This window comes from Octopus sinensis, linkage group LG14, assembly GCF_006345805.1.
Source record: "Octopus sinensis linkage group LG14, ASM634580v1, whole genome shotgun sequence".
NCBI classification, from domain to species: Eukaryota; Metazoa; Mollusca; class Cephalopoda; order Octopoda; family Octopodidae; genus Octopus; species Octopus sinensis.
In genome coordinates, this window is record NC_043010.1 from 35,762,708 (window position 1) to 35,782,851 (window position 20,144).

A 20,144-nucleotide genomic window follows, 5' to 3' on the forward strand; every position below is an offset into this window, starting at 1 on the left:
CTAAATAAAAAGTTTAATTAAGGTAAATTAAGAAAAACAACAACAATAACAAACCAGAAAAAGGTGGGTGGGAGTGGAATTCCAAACTAAGTCAAATAATCTTTAGTATTGATATGCTTGTAAATATCTTTAAACTTAGATTGCTTAGTCATAGAGTTTGGTAATGGGAAAAATATCTTGCTTTAACAAGTACTTCTATCTTCATTTATCACTGATCTGCATAACATAGTACACTCACTAGTGAACCATGTTATGCTTGTTGTGAATTGATCTGTGGTAACATGGGTTCTGTGATAAGATGCTCAAATCACAAAAGTGACCATCCACAAAGCTGAGAATAATTTGGGGTTTTGGAACAAAACTTATTTTCCCCACCCTTGTGTTCTATTATGATTAATTTAAAATGGTATTTTTTTTAACCAAACATCCATGGCCATGTGATAAGAAGCTTGCTTCCTAACCACATGGGTCTGGGTTCAGTCCTGACTGTGTGACATTTTGGCCAAGTGTCTTCTAGTATAGCACGGGACTGACCAAAGTTTTGTGAGTGGATTTGGTAGACAGAAACTGAAAGAAGGTGGTGATCTGGCTGAAATGTTAGCATGCCGGGCGAAATGTTTAGCAGTATATCATCTGCCGTTACGTTCTGAGTTCGAATTTTGCCGAGATCGACTTTGCCTTTCATCCTTTTGGGGTCAACAAATTAAGTACCAGTTACGTACTGAGGATGATGTAATCGACTTAATCCTTTTGTCTGTACTTGTTTGTCCCCTCTATGTTTAGCCCCTTGTTAGCAATAAAGAAATAAGAAACTGGAAGAAGCCCATTGTATATATGTGTGTGTGAGTGTCTGTGTGTGTGTACACGTGTGTGAGTGTATCTTTGTGTTTGTCTCATCGAAACGTTTAGCAGTCCAAGGAGAATAACTCTTCTAGACTTGATTTAATTTTAAATTTAAATGCAAGGTTAACAATTTCCGTTGAAAAAGGCTTAATCGATTACATCGACTCCAGTTCTAATGTATAATTTATAAATTATACATTAGAACTATTGTATAATTTATAAATTATGCAATAGAACTCATGTATAATTTATAAATTATACATTATAATATGAATTAGTATATATATTATATAATATATATATATAATATATATATATATCATGTAAAATCAAGTATATGTCAAATACAGAATGTGAGTATATATATATATATACTAATTCATATTTATAATGTATAATTTATACATTTTTATTCTTAATATTACAAAGTATAATTTTTAATTCGCAATTTTTAATCTTTAATGCTTAATTGTATTGCTTATTTTAAAATTTTTAAAGGGATGTAAAATTAGTTATATAATATTTTGAAATAGAACCTGAAGATGTGTTGGGATAATTGTAAATCTGTTAATTGCATACATGTATTTATATATGTATATATATGGGTATACAGTCGTGTATATGTATAAATATTGTAATCCTCCAATACTGAAACATGTGTAGTTCCTTCATATTTAATAAATATAAGTATTAATTAAAGTATGATATAATTAATGAAGTACATTATATACCCAGCTGAAAATTTTGGTTATATCCTTTAAGTATTATTTTGTGATGTGGAAACTGATACCATGAGTTTACTGTAAGATATACTCATTTTGTTATTTTTGTATCATATGAAATAGAATACCCGCATATCGATTAATCCTCCCAAATTGAATATATAGTATATATATATATATATATAATACATACATACATATATATATATATCTATATATATGAATATATATATACATACATCCATATATATATATATATATATATATATATATATATATATATATATAGTATATATATATATATATATATATATATATCTATTAGTATTATACACTTCTGTAACCATCGTAAAGATGCTTTAAAAACTTAATTCAAAACTTTTAAACTGTCATATACATTACATATTTATACTGATACATATTTACATATATTTTTTATATATATTTATATTTTTAATACAATAATTATTTTACCACATATATATCTTTCTGAAGAATTCTAATATTGATTTCCTAATATTAATATATTATAATATATAATATATATATATATATATATATAATATATAAAGATATTATTGTTTATCAGTTGCTTAGCATGTGGAAGAAAACCCATAAAGGTATAAATTACCAAGTAATAATTAAGGGTACTAACAAGCAGTACCGGCATGCTGACATAGCAGTCATAATGACCAAACCACAAGATTTTACTTAAACACAAAGGTGTTGCTCCAGCACGGGCTCAGTCCAGTGACTGAAACATGTAAATGATAAAAGATGCTTTTCAAAAATTTCTGTTTGTTTCACAATTTCTTCTTTTACCTTTACTTTTAACATTATAGTTTTCACATTCTATTTTTAACTTTTCTTTCTATAATTTTAAAATTTCAGCTTCATCTTAATTTTTACTTTCAACTTTTGTTTTATTATCTAGTATTTAATTTTTCAATTATATATATATATATCAGTTGCCATGATAGATCGTTAGCCACTACACAGATTTTTTCCTCATCTTGTTTTTTCTGTGTCCCTTTCTGTAGAAGAGCATAGGCTCGAAACGTAAAAGACTTTTTCTATTCCTGAGCGTTATACTAATATATCTGTTTATTTTGTACACCACTTGTCTTCGTCTTTGTTTTTTTTTGTAAACTCTCCCTATATATATATCATGTTGATTCACTAGCCTCTGCACGCATATTTTTTTTCTCTCCTTCTTTCTGTGTTTTTTCTCTGTGTATCTTTCTGTTGAAGAGCATAGGCTCGAAACGTTAAAGACTTGTTTTATTTATATTTCCTGAGTGCCATACTAATACAATTGTTTGTTTGTATTCCACCTGCCTTCGTCTTTTGTTTATTTCCGTAAACCTGCCTTCATCTTTTGTCTATTTTCATAAAGCTTCCCGTTATATATATATATATATATATATATATATATAGAGAGAGAGAGAGAGAGCAATAAGAAAATGGAAGGTATCAATAGGTGGTTCAACAACTTTTAGACATTATATTATGTCAACTTATTTATTTATTTACTAAAATGACAATTACAAGAATATTCATACATGTATAACATATGCTTTACATATAATATATAAAATATATTAATATATAAAGATACTAGTAATTATTAAAATGTAACATACAGGAATATAAATTGGAAAAATATCTTACAGCTGTTTCAACCAAGAGGCAAAAATACCTCATTCTACCTTTATTTCTCCAGTAGACTTAAGTAATAAGTAGATGAAATTGAGGTATTGGGTGTTTCTCTAGGCTTCGTCAGAGATTTTAGAAAGTACGAAAGATAAAGTTATAAATAAATATGAATATAAAAATAAATAAATACACACACATTTACAAACTTATACATATACATATACATATACATATGCATACATATATAAATATACATAAATACATATATCTACACTTAAATGTACATACATATTTACATTTATAAGCATGCACAATTATCAATTATTATTATTATTATTATTATTATTATTATTATTATTATTATTATTATTATTATTAATATTAGATGCATTATATTATTCATATTAGATAAAATATAAACAGAGGTATGAGAAAGTTATAAGAGGAGTAATTTTGTTGTTTATAAGATCAATATACCTTAAAGTTATTTCAGTTATGTAAGAACGAACCTGCATACACATGAGAAACACACACACACATATATATATATATTTATAAATATATATATACACACACACACACACACACATACATACACGCGCACGCATGCACACACACACACACACACAAAAGATTTTAATTTTCACATTTTTCTAAATTTGAAATTTTTAACCTTTCAATTATTAAATATTGATGTCTAAAATGTTTTTATATCTAATATCTAAGTTTTGACTCTTAATTCTTACTTTTAAAAAATATTTTAAAATCTTTATTGCGCTTTTGCAATTTATGTATTTCTAATTCTTATTTTAAATTATTACTGTTATATTTCATTATTGTATTTTATTTATTTTTCTACAAATCTTTCATTTTTACCTCACTTTAATCTTTTATATTTTATTTTATTTTATTTTATTTTATTTTATTTTATTTTATTTTATTTTAATTTTAACCATACACAAACTCATGAAAGTATTTTTGACTAAATCTTACAATGAGGTCAAGAAGAGTTGTTTCCCTTCGTCCGTCATAAAAATTCGATCGGTACATTTCTTCTGTATTAAATATGCACTAAAGTTTAGTGACTAGAATATTCCTTAAACTTGTAACCACTGATGAACAACAGCGAGCATTGACGCGCTGTTGAGAAATCGAGAATCCTGAATGTAGGCGTTTCAAACGTATATAATTTAATATATTCATAAATGCGTATGCGCGAGCGTGTATATGTTAGTGTGTTTGTATGTGTGTGCACTCGTGCATGATCGTGTGTAGTAATATATTTGATATAGCGAAGGATGGTTGCTCTGAAAGTATTGCAGCCAATGTTAGGACTATTCAGAGAAAGTTCAGGTAGCTATTATCACTACTAGCAACAAAGGTCTTTTCCGTCAGAGTGAAAGGAAGATTCTACGTGGTCTGATCAATAAGTATCCGGACTGTTGCCATAATACCGAAGCTGAAGCACGTAGAGTCAAGCTGCTTGGCACAGATTGACCTTGAACTCTGTTATGCATGTGCACTAAGTGTTAACGTTCTAGCTCACTTCCGCTGTTTACAGCAGTGCTTGGAAGGAAGGTGTGTAGCGTGTGATCGTCGCATTGACCATGACAGAGAAAATTAGCAGAGAATCTGCATCAAATTTTGCCAAAAGCTTGGCGATACCTGCTCAGAGGCTTACGCAAGGTTTTCAAACAGTTTTCATCGTTCTCGCCGCAATCAAGATCTTATGCAACAGAAACCCGAGTGTGTTTTTGGCCAGCTGAAAGTAGTTTTGGCGCAAACTTGGCAGACGCGCGTCTCATACCCAAATCTTTCAGTGATAATGGACTGAACTGAACCGTAACTAATCTGCACATCCCATGATAGCTCACAGATGGGGATTCGACGATTTCGCTTCACAGATGCATGCATATTTGCGATGTTTTACTCAGTTCTGCTGGTCGCGGTTCTTTCAGAACGTTCGTCAATATGGACGCTTTTTCGGCCATCTTGGAAACATCTGAAACACTCGTACATTTGTGTGCGGCTCATACACTCCTCTCCACACACTTTCTGCAACTTTGCGTTGGCCTCTGAGTAGGTATCGCCATGACAACTTTCTCTGTCACTGTCAATGCGACGATAACGCGTTACACACGTTCCTTCCAAGCACTGCTGTAAACTGTGAAAGTGAACTAAAACGTTAAAACTTAGTGCACATGCACAGCAGAGTTCTAGGTCAATGAGTGCCAAGCGGTTTTACTCTGCGGGCTTTAGCATCGTTGCTATGGCAACAGTCTGGATACTCATTGATCAGGCCTAGTATGATGCATGAGTTAAAATTGCGATGCTGCATTCAGAGAACTTGAGAAGAATTGAAAGAAATGAAGCGAGCAAAGTTCTGTTGGAAGCACAGTGTAAATCTGCATAAACGACATAATACAAACCCCAAAAAACTGGGTATAAGAGGAGTTTGATATAATGTACAAGAAAGGAGATTGCGCTGGTATGGACATGCGATGCGTATGGATAAGGAAAGCTGCATAAAAGAAGTTTAGTTCACAATATGGATGGGGCTTGCGGAAAAGTGAGATCCAAGAAGACATGAGACAATGTGGTGAAGGCTGATCTCAGGATTATGAACCGAGTGGAAGAGATTATAGAGGCTCAGGATGACTGGTAATATGCGGTTCTCAAGACACCACCGCAGCTTATCCTCTCTCTAACTGCTGCTTTTATTTGATGTCACTAATCTTTCACACTACTCGGAACCATTTCACTTAGCATCCTTCCCTCATCCTTAATACTGTTCTCTCCACTAACATTTTACATCAAGCTTCCTCTCTGAGCCACCAAATTATCTCTCTTTCTCCCTCACCATATGTCTCTCACACCATGCAATACGCTTGACTCTTCGCCTCCGCACTCTTGTAGCCTACTTAGTCGTATGTAATTTCTCTCCTTCTACCCCTTCTCTCTTTTTCTCAGTTATTCTTCACCTGTCTACTTACTACTCTGCTGGTTTACACTCCCCTCATGTATCCTTAGTGACACCCGCCACTTATCCATCGTACACTATATCCACCTCTCAACCCTATCTAATCTCTATTGTTGTAATTTGTTCTTCTTTACTTTCCTTATTTATCATCCCTCAATTCTTCGTTCCTTATATTTACACCCTCTCTCTTTTCCCACTCTTATTTTCTAATACACTCGTTCAACCACTAACCATTTACATTCCCAATTATCCTGTCTTCAACACGCCTCAGACGGACCCATCGTCATCGCTATTTTTATCTACTCCCAGCAACACCCCGATCACCCGACGCTCTCTTCTAAAATGCGAGATGTTATATTGCTCATCTAAAACAAAAAAACTCCGTTCTGTTCTGATTCCCTGCTCTCATACTTTAACTTCTCATCGCCTAGTATAAAGCAGTCTCGCTCGGGGTTCGTAGACTTGTAAGTTACATGGTGGCCTCGTTAGTGCTGGTAGTACACAAAAACAAAACAAAACAAAATGCATCAACTTCACGCTGTGAAGTCATTGGTGTTAAGAAGGCCAACCATCCGTAGAAACCACAGTGAAATAGATAGTAGAGCACGATGCAGTCCTTGAAGCCGTCGGATCCCGTGAAACTGTCGAGCCCATGCCAGCAAGGAATATGTACGTTAAATGATGATTTATATATATATATGCGTATTATACATTTGTTATACACACACACACACACACACACATATATATACCGTAAATCCTCGAGTATAATCCGCATCCCCCCACCAATTTAAAGGTCAAAATCCCTAGTGCGTACTATATACGAGGTTAAAAATGAAAAATAGTTTCTAAGCATTGTCCGAGTCTCTATTTGTTCTCCGGCAATGTTTATTCAGACGCATTTTGTGATGTCGGGCGCGAAAATACCTTAAGCTAAGCCTGAAAGCAATGAAGTCATAAAAGAATCATCCATAACTTGCAGTAAGCAACATTTATTAAAATAAAAGTATTCAGAACACAGAATAACATGTAACAAAAATTAAACAGATGCCAAAGATAAAGAAGGTAAGAAGAGGGGAAAAAAGCCAGACATCCTGAGCTTGAAAAAATTTTGCTTGAATGGGTAGAGGAAAGAAGACTTGGTGGAATAGCCATTAATACAGTACATTTGAGGCTACAGGCAAAACTCATTGCTAAAAAGATAAAACTTAATGAGTGAGAATTTAAAGCATCACGTGGCTGGGCCAGTAACTTTATGTCAAGGCATAAAGTCTTTCACTAAAGGTGGAAGGGTTCGCTATCCCGACCTGATTTTGAAATGCAAATGGATCGTGTATGCATGGAATGAACTTGATCCCCAGATTATTGTGAAAAGTTTTATCAAATGTTGTATATCGTCTGCACTGGATGGTACTCAGGATGACGTTGTATGGAAAGATGAAATAAATGAAAGTGAATCTTCTGATGCTGACTATGAATCTGACGATAAACGAAGATTTACACTACAATGATGCTGACATGTTTACGGAGGAACAAATGGAACAGTTATTTGATGCTGAAAGTGACGTTGAATTTGAAGGATTTGAATAAATGTCTTTGCTTTTGCTTTTGTAACTGATAGTGATAAATTTACTTAATATTTATTTTTCACTGACGTTAATACTGTTATTTCTTTATTTTCTGCAAACAAAATACACAAAAAAGCTACACATTTGCATTATGTTATATATACAATAATAATAAAGGACTTTACCGTATACATTTTTTACAAACCAAGGACGTTGTATAGACCTTCTTGAATCAAGAGAAGGGGTGCGTATTATACACAAGGTTTAGGTTTTCCAGAGGTACAGCCCCCTAAAAATCCCCTGCATATTATACTTAGGGGGGGGGGGGGCTATACTCGAGGATTTACGGTATATATATACATACATACATACATACACACACACATACATACATACATGCAAACATACATACATACATACATGCATACATACACACACAAACACACACACACACATACATACATACATATATATATATATATATATACATACATACACATATTTGTTTTGGAATATTGCTGCTTGAGGCACATCGAATAAAGCTATGAATAATAGCATGTAAATATTTACACGCAGTTATTTATAGCTTTACGGGATGTACCTCGAAAAGCAATATTCCAAATGAGAATTAATTCGCGTTCCGTCGAAAGTTTATAATTTGCTATGACGTCAATTAACACAGACAGACACAGACAGACAGACAGACAGACAGACAGACAGACAGACAGACAGACACACACACACACACACCACACACACACACACACACACACAGAACATACAACACAGGTATAGAGTTACACATACGTTTTCCTGAAAGAAGCGATAATGGGTATCAACTTATCATTCAATAGATCGACAGATAGATAAACAGATAGCTGTGTGTGTAAGTGAATATGTGTGTGTGTGTGTGTGTGTATTTTTTCTCTCCTTACTTTTTCTGTGTCCCTTTCTGTAAAAGAGCGTAGGCTCGAAACGTAAAAGACTTTTTCTATTCCTGAGCGTTATACTAATACATCTGCTTGTTTTGTACACCACCTGTCTTCGTCTTTTGTTTTTTTTCGTAAACTCTCCCTATATATATATATATATATATATATATATAATATATATATATATATATATATATATATATATATATATATATATATAAATATATATATATGTGTGTATATATATACATATGTTCAATGTACATATATAACTCTATGTATATATATATAATATATATATATATATATATAATATATATCTATATATATATATATATATTATGTATATATATAATGAAGAAGTAGATGGTATAATTATCCACTTTATACAGCACATCTAATTATCGCTCTAACAGGGCTTCAGGATAATAGAATTAAAAAAGAGAAAGCAAATTTCAAAGGTCAGTGTTCATATTCACTGAATCCATTTTAAATTGTCGGAATTCTCCTCAATATACATAGGTGCATTCATATACACAAGATACTGTAAAAATTCACAAGAATTTATAAATATATAAATATATAAAATTTATAAATATATAAATATACTCTTTTACTCTTTTAGTTGTTTCAGTCATTTGAATGTGGCCATGCTAGAGCATCGCCTTTAGTCGAGCAAATCGGCCCCAGGACTTATTCTTTGAAAGCCCAGTACTTATTCTATCGGTTCTTTTGCCGAACCGCTAGGTTACCGGGTCGTAAACACACCAGCATCGGTTGTCAAGCGACGTTAGGGGGACAAACACAGACACACAAATACACACACACACACACACACACACACTGAATTAGCACTCCGTCGGTTAGGACGACGAGGGTTCCAGTTGATCCGATCAATGGAACAGCCTGCTCGTGAAATTAACGTACGAGTGGCAGGGAACTCCACAAAAACGTGTAAAATTAACCTTCTAAGGGATATTCAGCATGACAAAAAGTGTGACATGACTGGCCCTTTGAATTGAAGGTACTACTCATCTTTTTGCAAGCTGAATGGACTGGACCAACGTGAAATAAAGTGTTTTGCTTAAGGACACAACGCTTCGCCGGGAATTGAACTCACGACCTTGCGATCGTGAGCAGAATACTCTAACCACTAAGCCACATAAATACACACATACATACATACATAAGTAAACTCACCCATACACATACACTCACACATATGCACACACATACACATACACATACACACATACACACACATACGTGCACACACAAATACTCACATGCATAATATTTACATTTATATATACATACGTACATATTGTACTCACGCATAAATTATTAAGGATGTATATGCATACACATACATAAGTATGTGTGTGTATGGTATGTATGTATGTATGTATGTATGTATGTATGTATGTATGTATGTATATGGTATGTATGTATGTATGTATGTATGTTTGTATGTGTGTGTGTATGGTATGTATGTATATATGTATGTATGTATGAATGTATGGTATGTATGTACGAATGTATGTATGTATGTATGTATGTATGTATGTATGTTTGTTTGTATGTGTGCGTGTGTATATATGGTATGTATGTATGTATGTATGTATGTATGTATTTATGTATGTATGTTTGTATGTGTGCGTGTGTATATATGATATGTATGTATGTATGTATGTATGTATGTATGTATGTATGTATGTATGTGTGTATGCATGTATGTATGTATGTATGTATGTATGTATGTATGTATGTATGTGCATGCATGTATGTATGTATGTATGTATGTATGCATGTATGTATGTATTTATGTATGTATGTATGTATGAATGTATGTATGTATGAATGTATGTATGCATGTTTGTATGTGTGTGTATGTATGTATGTATGTATGCATGTATGTATGTATGTATGTATGTATGTATGTATGTATGTATGTATGTATGAATGTATGTATGTATGAATGTATGTATGCATGTTTGTATGTGTATGTATGTATGTATGTATGTATGTATGTATGTAATGTATGTATGTATGTATGTATGTATGTATGTATGTATGTATAACAAACAGACGGAGCGATCGATAGATAAGATACACCGCTGTTTGTGTACCTGGTCAGAAATAATCACGTCACCATGGCAAGCTCTACCGAGTTCTGAAATAAGTACATTGTGAAGGAGCAACTTAATACAATCAGCTGCGAAGAGCACAGTGTATGAAACAGGAGACGACATATGTTTTCTTATCGTCCAGTTGGACGTTCTAATATTAGAATTATAGGATTGCTACAGCATGGGGGTAGGAAAAGTGGCTTTTCAAATTCTTCAGTCGTGCAGTAAACACCACGACGGTGAATGGAATCACGGAGTAGTTGTTTTAGGTCTTCAACCCTTCTTCTTAATGGGCGGCAGCGCTCGACCCATGGTTGTGGTCTTCTGTCTTTCTTTTTATCTGTTTCTATCCTCGGACTTTGTATGGTTTATTAGTCGAACAATCCGAACCCCGTACTTATTTTGAAGTCTGATGTTTACTCTATCGGTTTCTTTTGCCGGGGTTGTAAACAAACCTGCATCGGTTGTCGAGTGGTAGTTGGGAAGTATATACAAACACAAAGAAACAAACTGTTGTAGGTTGTATAGTGACCCTCATGCATCCAAGGAAAGTTTCGAACCCACGCCTTCTATTGTCTCAGCGATTCACTGGTTATCTAAATTGAAACTATATTTGTTTATTTCTCTTTACTCGGGGACCGTCTGACCAAGTCCTTTACCATTCTTTTTTCTTCTGGAAACGCAACGAGAGTAAGTTGTTCTCTTCTTCAATAATAAGTTACCTCAGAACGGATTTGATCCTTCGACTCGCGCACAGCTAATCTCAGTACTACAACATCTTAATTCAACAAAACATCAAACTGTCGTATCTTCTTCTATCAGGTCTGTATTGCGATTTCTCTTCTAATGGGGCCATTAAAAAATTGCCATTAAAAAAATTGGGTTATCTCCCCTCTAAAAAGTTGAGTTTATGTGGTGACAAGAGATTGGATTAAAAGGGTTAAATCCTTTTGCTTCAATACTTCAACGCATTGTTGACATTTGGCCTCCTCAATAGGAATGGTATGATTTGTTATAAAAATGTTATTAGATTCCATAAGATGTTTAATTTTTTCAGTTTTCATGGTTGTTAATTTTTTCAATTTTGTATGATTTGTTATAAAAATATGATCAGATTCAATAAGATGTTTAATCTTTTCACTTTTCATGTTTATTAATTTTTTCATTTTTTTTGTTTTATTGAGGGTTAAACACTTTTTTTAGTTGGAGGAGATAACCCAATTTTTAATGGGGGTGAGACAACCAAAAAGAACCGTATAAACTTATATTTTATTTAGCCTGTAGAATCAAAGCGTCCATTGAAACTATGCAAATAATAAGAATGAAATATGACTAAGGAATAAAATGGTACAAAATAAAATAAAACAAATAGGCGAAGGAATGGGTGTGTGGTAAGTAGCTTGCTTACCAACCACATGGTTCCGGGTTCAGTCCCACTGCGTGGCACCTTGGGCAAGTGTCTTCTACTATAGCTTCGGGCCGACCAAAGCCTTGTGAGTGGATTTGGTAGACGGAAACTGAAAGAAGCCCGTCGTATATATATATATATATATATATATATATATGTGTGTGTGTGTGTGTGTGTGTGTGTGTGTGTGTGTGTGTGTACGTTTGTGTGTCTGTGTTTGTCCCCCTCCAACATCGCTTGACAACCGATGGTGGTGTGTTTACGTCCTCGTTTCTGTCATGTGACTGTGGCCATGCTGGAGCACCACCTTTAGTCGAGCAAATCGACCCCAGGACCTATACTTTGTAAGCCTAGTACTTATTCTATCGGTCTCTTTTACCGAACCGCTAGGTTACGGGGACGTAAACATACCAGCATCGGTTGGTGGGACAAACACAGATATGTATATGTATATATATGAATGTATAATAAAGCAATAACACCATTGAGCTCGTCCTCTTTTTACAAACTCACTTGCACTAAAACATGTCTTGCAATAATCACTTACTCTCTACAAACTCATTTTGTACGAAAGTTCACAGATCATACAGATCCACTTGCCTCACGCGCATTTTGTACACATATAATGCAACCATTTTGGATGCGTATATAGTATTTTCTGTCTGTCCAGTACCACCGTATGATATCTAATATTCACTCTTTTGAGTATGTTTGCATCACCATTAGCTTTTTGAAACATAGATTACCACTTGTCCAGAAAGGAGTTAATGTAATGACCTTCATACAACAACGAAAAGTTAGGATCTGTCTATTTTGCGTCACTTTATTGAGCCATCTAATAACAATGCTTCTCAGTCCTTCATCGCTATATAAACGGATGTCAACATTTTCTCTTTACTCGAAAGCAGTTAGAGAATAAGTTTCGCTTCTGTCTTTTCCTGGGCCAAATGTGCATTCTTTAAATAAGTCACCAGAGTTGACACCATCTTTCTAGACTCGACCAACTAGTCTAGAACACGTTGCGCATTTTAGTTGAATGAAACATCAAATTACCGTATCTCTTTTCACTAGGTTCAAGAACATTAGTTCAAGAATACTACAACGGGTTTAACTTAAACCGTGATTATCTCTCTCTCTCTTTGTCTCTCTCTATCTCTCAGTCTGTCTCTCTCTCACACACACGCACACACACGCACGCACGCATACACACACGCACACACATATATAAATCTGCAACTGAAGACATATGATTTTCAAACTGAAAAATGTGTTTTGCTGGTTGCTTAAGTAGCAAAAGAATTTTTTGTACGAGTATACACTAAAAATGGAAATATATATGAAAAAATACAAAACCATGTGTGTATAAGAAGAAAGAAGGCAAAGAAGAAGGGGGAAAATAAGTAAATGAAATAAAGATAAAACTAAATATAAAGATAACTTTATTCTTATCTTTATCTTTATTTTTATTTTCATTTAATTTTTATTTGCAACTTTATTTCATTTACTTATTTCTTCTTCTCCTTCTTCTTCTTCTTCTTCTCCTCCTCCTCCTCCTCCTTCTTCTTCTTCATCATCATCTTCATCATCATCATCATCATCATCATCCTCTTCTTCTTCTTCTTCTTCTTCTTCTTCTTCTCTTCTTCTTCTTTTTCTTCTTCTTCTTCTTCTTCTTCTTCTTCTTCTTCTTCTTCTTCTTCTTCTTCTTCTTCTTCTTCTTCTTCTTCTTCACACATACTTGTTTTTTGCTGTTTAAGCAATCAGTAAAACATGCATTTTTCAGTTTGAAAACGTCTATTTGAAACTTGAAACTCATACAAGAGACACACACTGTAAAAATTATCCTCCAAAAAGCCATCTCTACACATTTTTTCAAATATATTATACTGTACCAAGAACTTTCTTCTACTACTACTACTACTACTACTACTACTACTACTACTACTACTACTACTACTACTACATACACATGTGTGTAGGCGTGGGAGTGGCTGTGTGGTAAGTAGCTTGCTTAAAAACCACATAGTTCCGGGTTCAGTCTCACTGCGGGACACCTTGGGCAAGTACCTTCTACTATAGCCTCGGGCCGACCAAAGCCTTGTGAGTGGATTTGGTAGACGGAAGCTGAAAGAAGCCCGTCGTATATATGTATGTGCATATGTATGTGTGTGTGTGTATGTTTGTGTGTCTGTGTTTGTCCCCCCAACATCGCTTGACAACCGATGCTGGTGTGTTTACGTCCCAGTCACTCAGCGGTTCGGCAAAACAGACCGATAGAATAAGTACTAGGCTTACAAAGAATAAGTCCTGGGGTTGATTTGCTCGACTAAAGGCGGTGCTCCAGCATGGCCACAGTCAAATGACTGAAACAAGTAAAAGTGATATGTAAGTGTATATGTATGTATGCATGTATGTATGTATGTATGTATGTATGTATGTATGTATGTATGTATGTATGTATGAATGTATGCATGTGTGTATATATGTGTGTATATACACATATATATGTTTATATATATAATATAGTGTATATGTATATGTATATATATATATATATATATATATATATAATATATATATATATATATATATATATATTATATATATATATATAATATATATATATATATATATGTAGTATACAGGCAACGGGTGTGCATGTAGGTCGATCATTGCGCTATTCGTCCTGAAATAACATCTCAAGTCCATAAGAATTGTTATCTTAGCACGAATATTACAGTAAATGGTGTATATACATCAAGTATGGCACATTGATGGCTATATGCATGTGTATGTGTAAGCGTACGTAAATATATATGTATATGAATATATATATATATATATGAATATATATGTATATACATGTACACAAACAGACAGACAGATAGATACACACACACACATGCCAAAAGTTTCGTTGCTGTTAAGAAAAAAGGTTATATATTTGGTAAAAAAAATCGGTGTCAAAAACGGAGAAAACGTATTGCGAAAGTCTGAAATCAAATGGTCTCGTGATGGAATAAAAATTCTGTCACTAATATAAGAAAATGTGTGTATGTATGTATGCATGTATGTATGCATGTATGTGGAGGCGCAATGGCCCAGTGGTTAGGGCAGCGAACTCGCGGTCACAGGATCGCGGTTTCGATTCCCAGACCGGGCGTTGTGAGTGTTTATTGAGCGAAAACACCTAAAGCTCCACGAGGCTCCGGCAGGGGATGGTGGTGATCCCTGCTGTACTCTTTCACCACACTTTCTCTCACTCTTACTTCCTGTTTCTGTTGTACCTGTATTTCAAAGGGCCGGCCTTGTCACTCTCTGTGTCACGCTGAATATCCCCGAGAACTACGTTACGGGTACACGTGTCTGTGGAGTGCTCAGCCACTTACACGTTAATTTCACGAGCAGGCTGTTCCGTTGATTCGGATCAACCGGAACCCTCGTCGTCGTAACCGACGGAGTGCTTCCAATGCATGTATATACGTGTGTGTGTACGCATATACATACACAAAAAATGCGCACACACACATGTTTCAGTAATTCGTTTTAAAATGGCACTCGTAATATGGCGAAAATGGTTATGGAGAAAACTCAGAACAATAGCCGTTCAAAAGAAAAAAAGCAAAAAACGGTAAAATACGTTCGTTTGTGTTTTTTTTTTTTTGCGTGAAATGTTGATCACATACGAATCCTAAGACACAGGTTTCAGCAGTGAGCTAATGCTATAACATCATCATCATCATCATCATCATCGCCTTCACCCCTCCACCACCACCACCACCAACAACAACAACAAGAAGCAACAGCAACTATGATAAAGATTTTTATTTAATTACAATGAATAAATTTATTAAATAAGTTCTTCACGCATGTTCTGTGTTGTTTCTCTGGTGAGGAAGATGAAATAAAAACATATATCAAATATGCGCCATATACATCCTAAGGTAGACGCTGTATATCTTATGAGAATCAAGAAATGTGGTGTGTGTATATACATACATATATAATAATAATAATAATAATAATAATAATAATAATAATAATAATAATAATAATGATAATGATAATAATGATAATAATATGAGGGAATATTATTCCAAACTTACAGGGAAAAATTCAATTTAGAAATACTAAATCAAATTTCTGAAAATATAGTATATATACATATATATATACTGAATTGATAAAAGGTGGTTATATATATATTTATATATATATACACATGTGTGTGTATATACAGATATGTGTGTGTATGTGTGTCTGTGTGCATGTATGTATAAAAGGAACATGTAAAATGGCTTGATGAAAGTTCAGGCTTGCTATACTATTTTTCTCACACGAATGATGTCACTCAAAACACATACTTGCGCGCACACAAACGCATGTCTTTTGCTTAATATAAATATAATAAATAGCGCAAAAATATCTATAGACATACTGTCAAGCATACCGTCACACATACACACGTCTTCTACCTCTGTTGGCTGCAAGAAATAGAAGTCAAATTCCCTTGAAATCAAGCTTTTCTGTCTTTAAGGTAAAGTATTAGGAGCAAATGAATAATGTTATCTTGAATGAACTGTGCCTGAAGGCAAAAAATATAATTAGAAAAAGGGTTGATAGTCACTGCAAGAGCGTCCTGGATCATCATAAATCGGTACGATTAGCGCTGAACTGGGGTTAATGAACAACTGCAATAACTAGACATTAAGACACAGACACACGTACGCAAAAGCACGCACACACACAATGTGTCTTTTATCTATTAAGGCCTCGTTAAGCTTCAACAAGTGTGTACAACGACAACAGCAGTAGCAGCGACAGTAGCAGCAGTAATAGCAAAGAGATCCACAACTTGATCATCACCCCATTCTATGGAACAGGATGCTGATAGTAAGCGTATAAAAAGGACCAATCGTATTACATATGTATGTATGTATGTATGTATGTATGTATGTATGTATGTATGTATGTATGTATGTATGTATGTATGTATGTATGTAATTCAATTCGTCCTTAGTCGAAAGACACCTGTTATGTCCTGTTATTATTTTTATTGTTTTTTTATGTTGTATTTATTGTATTTATATTTGTGTAACATTGTTTTTTCGGTCCTTGTTTTTGTATACATTCGATGCTTTCTTCCAAGGAATCTAATGCTCTTAGCTTAGTTTTTCCTTGGGGCTGGCCAGATTGGAGCAATCTCGAGTATAATCAGCCGAAATTGCGAAGATAATCTGGTACTCGACTGAGGAAAGAAAACTTTGAATGACCCGTCCTTGTTTTCTTTGTATCGTCTGGATGTTTTGTTGTCCCTTTTTGTATGACCTAGTTGTCCGGATGTTTTGCGCTCTTGTCCCATTTGTATGTATGTATGTCATTATTCAGTTTTATGTATTTTATAGATATAAATGTATGTATGTATATATGTATCTTCATATTCATAGTTCAGTTAAAACAGGTTACCCTGAAGGAATACAGTTCAACTTTGACAGGCTGGAGTGACACACCACAAAAATACTTGCAATAACAACCCTGCCTTCATTTCTTATAGTTATAACAGGTACCGTATTGAGGTGCAGTTGACATTATACAGGGTACCAAAGGTACTGTGTTGAGGTACGGTCGACGTTCTACTGGTTACAATTGGTATTGTGTTGAGGCGCAGCCGATATTCTGGAGGTAACAAATGGTACCGTATCGTGGTGCAGCCAATATTTCGGAACATACAATAGGTACCGTATCGGGGAGCAACCGATATTTCGGAACTTACAATAGGTACCGTATCGTGGTGCAGCCGATATTTTTGATGTTATAGTTCATACTGTATTGAGGTTCTGTCAATATTTTGGATGTTATTACAATTATGACTGAGTTGAGGCGTAACCGACATTCTACAGATAAGCTGGATCTGTATTGAGCTGCATTCCATATTCTTGAGACGGTGTTGACGTTGATGCTGTTATAACTGACGAGAGCTTTCGTTGGACCGAACGGTGTTTAGGGTTCCAAGTTCGAATCCACCGATGTGCAGAGAAGCTGAATCTGCTCAGTAATAAAGCGGGGTGGAGTTAGGGGCTAGCAGCAGCAACAACAACAACATCAACAACAACAACAACAACACAACAACAACAACAACAACAACAACAACAACAATGACTGAATAACAGCAACAAAGATGATCGCCCAAGCTACTAGAAAAAGAAGCTATATATCTCGCCAACCACACGCTATTTTCTTATTAAGGGCCAGATCGCGTTAGTTAATGTAAACATATTACATGCCTGCCCCTAAAGAGAAAGCGGTATGCTCATTTGCTGTGTGATGCTTGTTATCATAGGTCCGTTAGATCAGAGTTGGCTCGGGGTTAAATAACTATAGCGACAACAGCCTCCAACAGCAATAATAAACCAAAAACTACCACCACCACTACCACCACCACCACCACCACCACCATCACCACCACCACCGCCACCAGCAACAACAGTAACAACAACAACAACAACAACAGCAACCACTACCACCACCACAACAAGTCACAACAACAGCAACACTAAAATCGAATGATCACTTAGAGTCGATCGATCTATCAGAAATAATGGTTTCAAATCTGGGTACAAGGAGAGCAAATTAAAGAAGGAGGAGTTTAAATGGATTACATCGAACTCAGTGCTCAGCTGGTACTTTATTTTCTCGGCCCCCAGCGAAATCGACCTCGGTGTAAATTGAACTCAGAAACGTAAAGAACTAGAAAGAAATACTGCTATGCATTTTGTCCGTCGCACTAACGTTTCTTATTTCTTTATTGCCCACAAGGGGCTAAACATAGAAGGGACAAACAACGACAGACAAAGGGATTAAGTCGATTACATCGACCCCAGTGCGTAACTGGTACTTAATTTATCGACCCCGAAAGGATGAAAGGCAAAGTCAACCTCGGCGGAATTTGAACTTAGAACGTAACGGCAGACGATATACCTATTTCTATTTCTTTACTACCCACAAGGGGCTAAACACAGAGAGGACAAACAAGGGCAGACAAACGGATTAAGTCGATTATATCGACCCCAGTTCGTAACAGGTACTTATTAAATCGAAAGGCAAAGTCGACCTCGGCGGAATTTGAACTCAGAACGTAACGGCAAACGAAATACCGTTAAGTATTTCACCCGGCGTGCTAACGTTTCTGCCAGCTCGCCACCTTAACCCCTTACAAATAATCGTTTCTATTATAGGCACAAGGCCTGAAATTTGGGAGAGAGGGATAGTTGATTACAACTACCTCAGTACTCAACTGGTACTTAATTTAGCGACCCCGGAAGGATGAAAGGCAAAATCGACCTCGGCGGAATTTGAACTCAGAACGTTGCGGCAGACGAAATATCGCTAAGTATTTCACCCGGCGTGCTAACGATTCTGCTAGTTCACCACCGTAACCTGTTACAAATAATAACCAAATCTCCCTCGAATCACACCTGCGTTTTCAAGAAATGAAGGTAGCAATGGATAACAATAATATGTTCTTTCCTACTCTAGGCACAAGGCCCGAAATTTTGGGGGAGGGGGCCAGTCGATTAGATCGATCCCAGTACACAACTGGTACTTAATTTATCGATTCCGAAAGGATGAAAGGCAAAGTCGACCTCGGCGGAATTTGAACTCAGAACGTAAAGACAGACAAAACACCTGGCGTGCTAACGTTTCTGCCAGCTCGCCGCCTTAGCTAACAATAATCTGTTAACAATAATATGTGGGATGGTCACATATGGAACACCTTTGATTATAGGGGTTATATGGGGCGCTTACAGCAGAATTCCACCCCAAACTGTAATGACTATGGCCAAAGTGTCTTTACGACGGCAATGATTACTGATTCAGAATGCAAAGAGCCAGGAGAAATGTTGCA

General features: G+C 35.1%; 1 long non-coding RNA gene across 1 annotated transcript; it reads right to left on the bottom strand.

Moving 5' to 3' along the window:
- Positions 1-12,725: 12,725 nt before the first annotated feature.
- LOC118765958 lies at positions 12,726-16,225 on the bottom strand. The gene is made up of 2 exons (XR_005001865.1): positions 16,008-16,225; positions 12,726-12,838 (listed from the first exon to the last, which is right to left on the bottom strand). It is a non-coding gene; the product is annotated as an uncharacterized LOC118765958 (long non-coding RNA).
- Between the last annotated feature and the right edge of the window lie 3,919 nt (positions 16,226-20,144).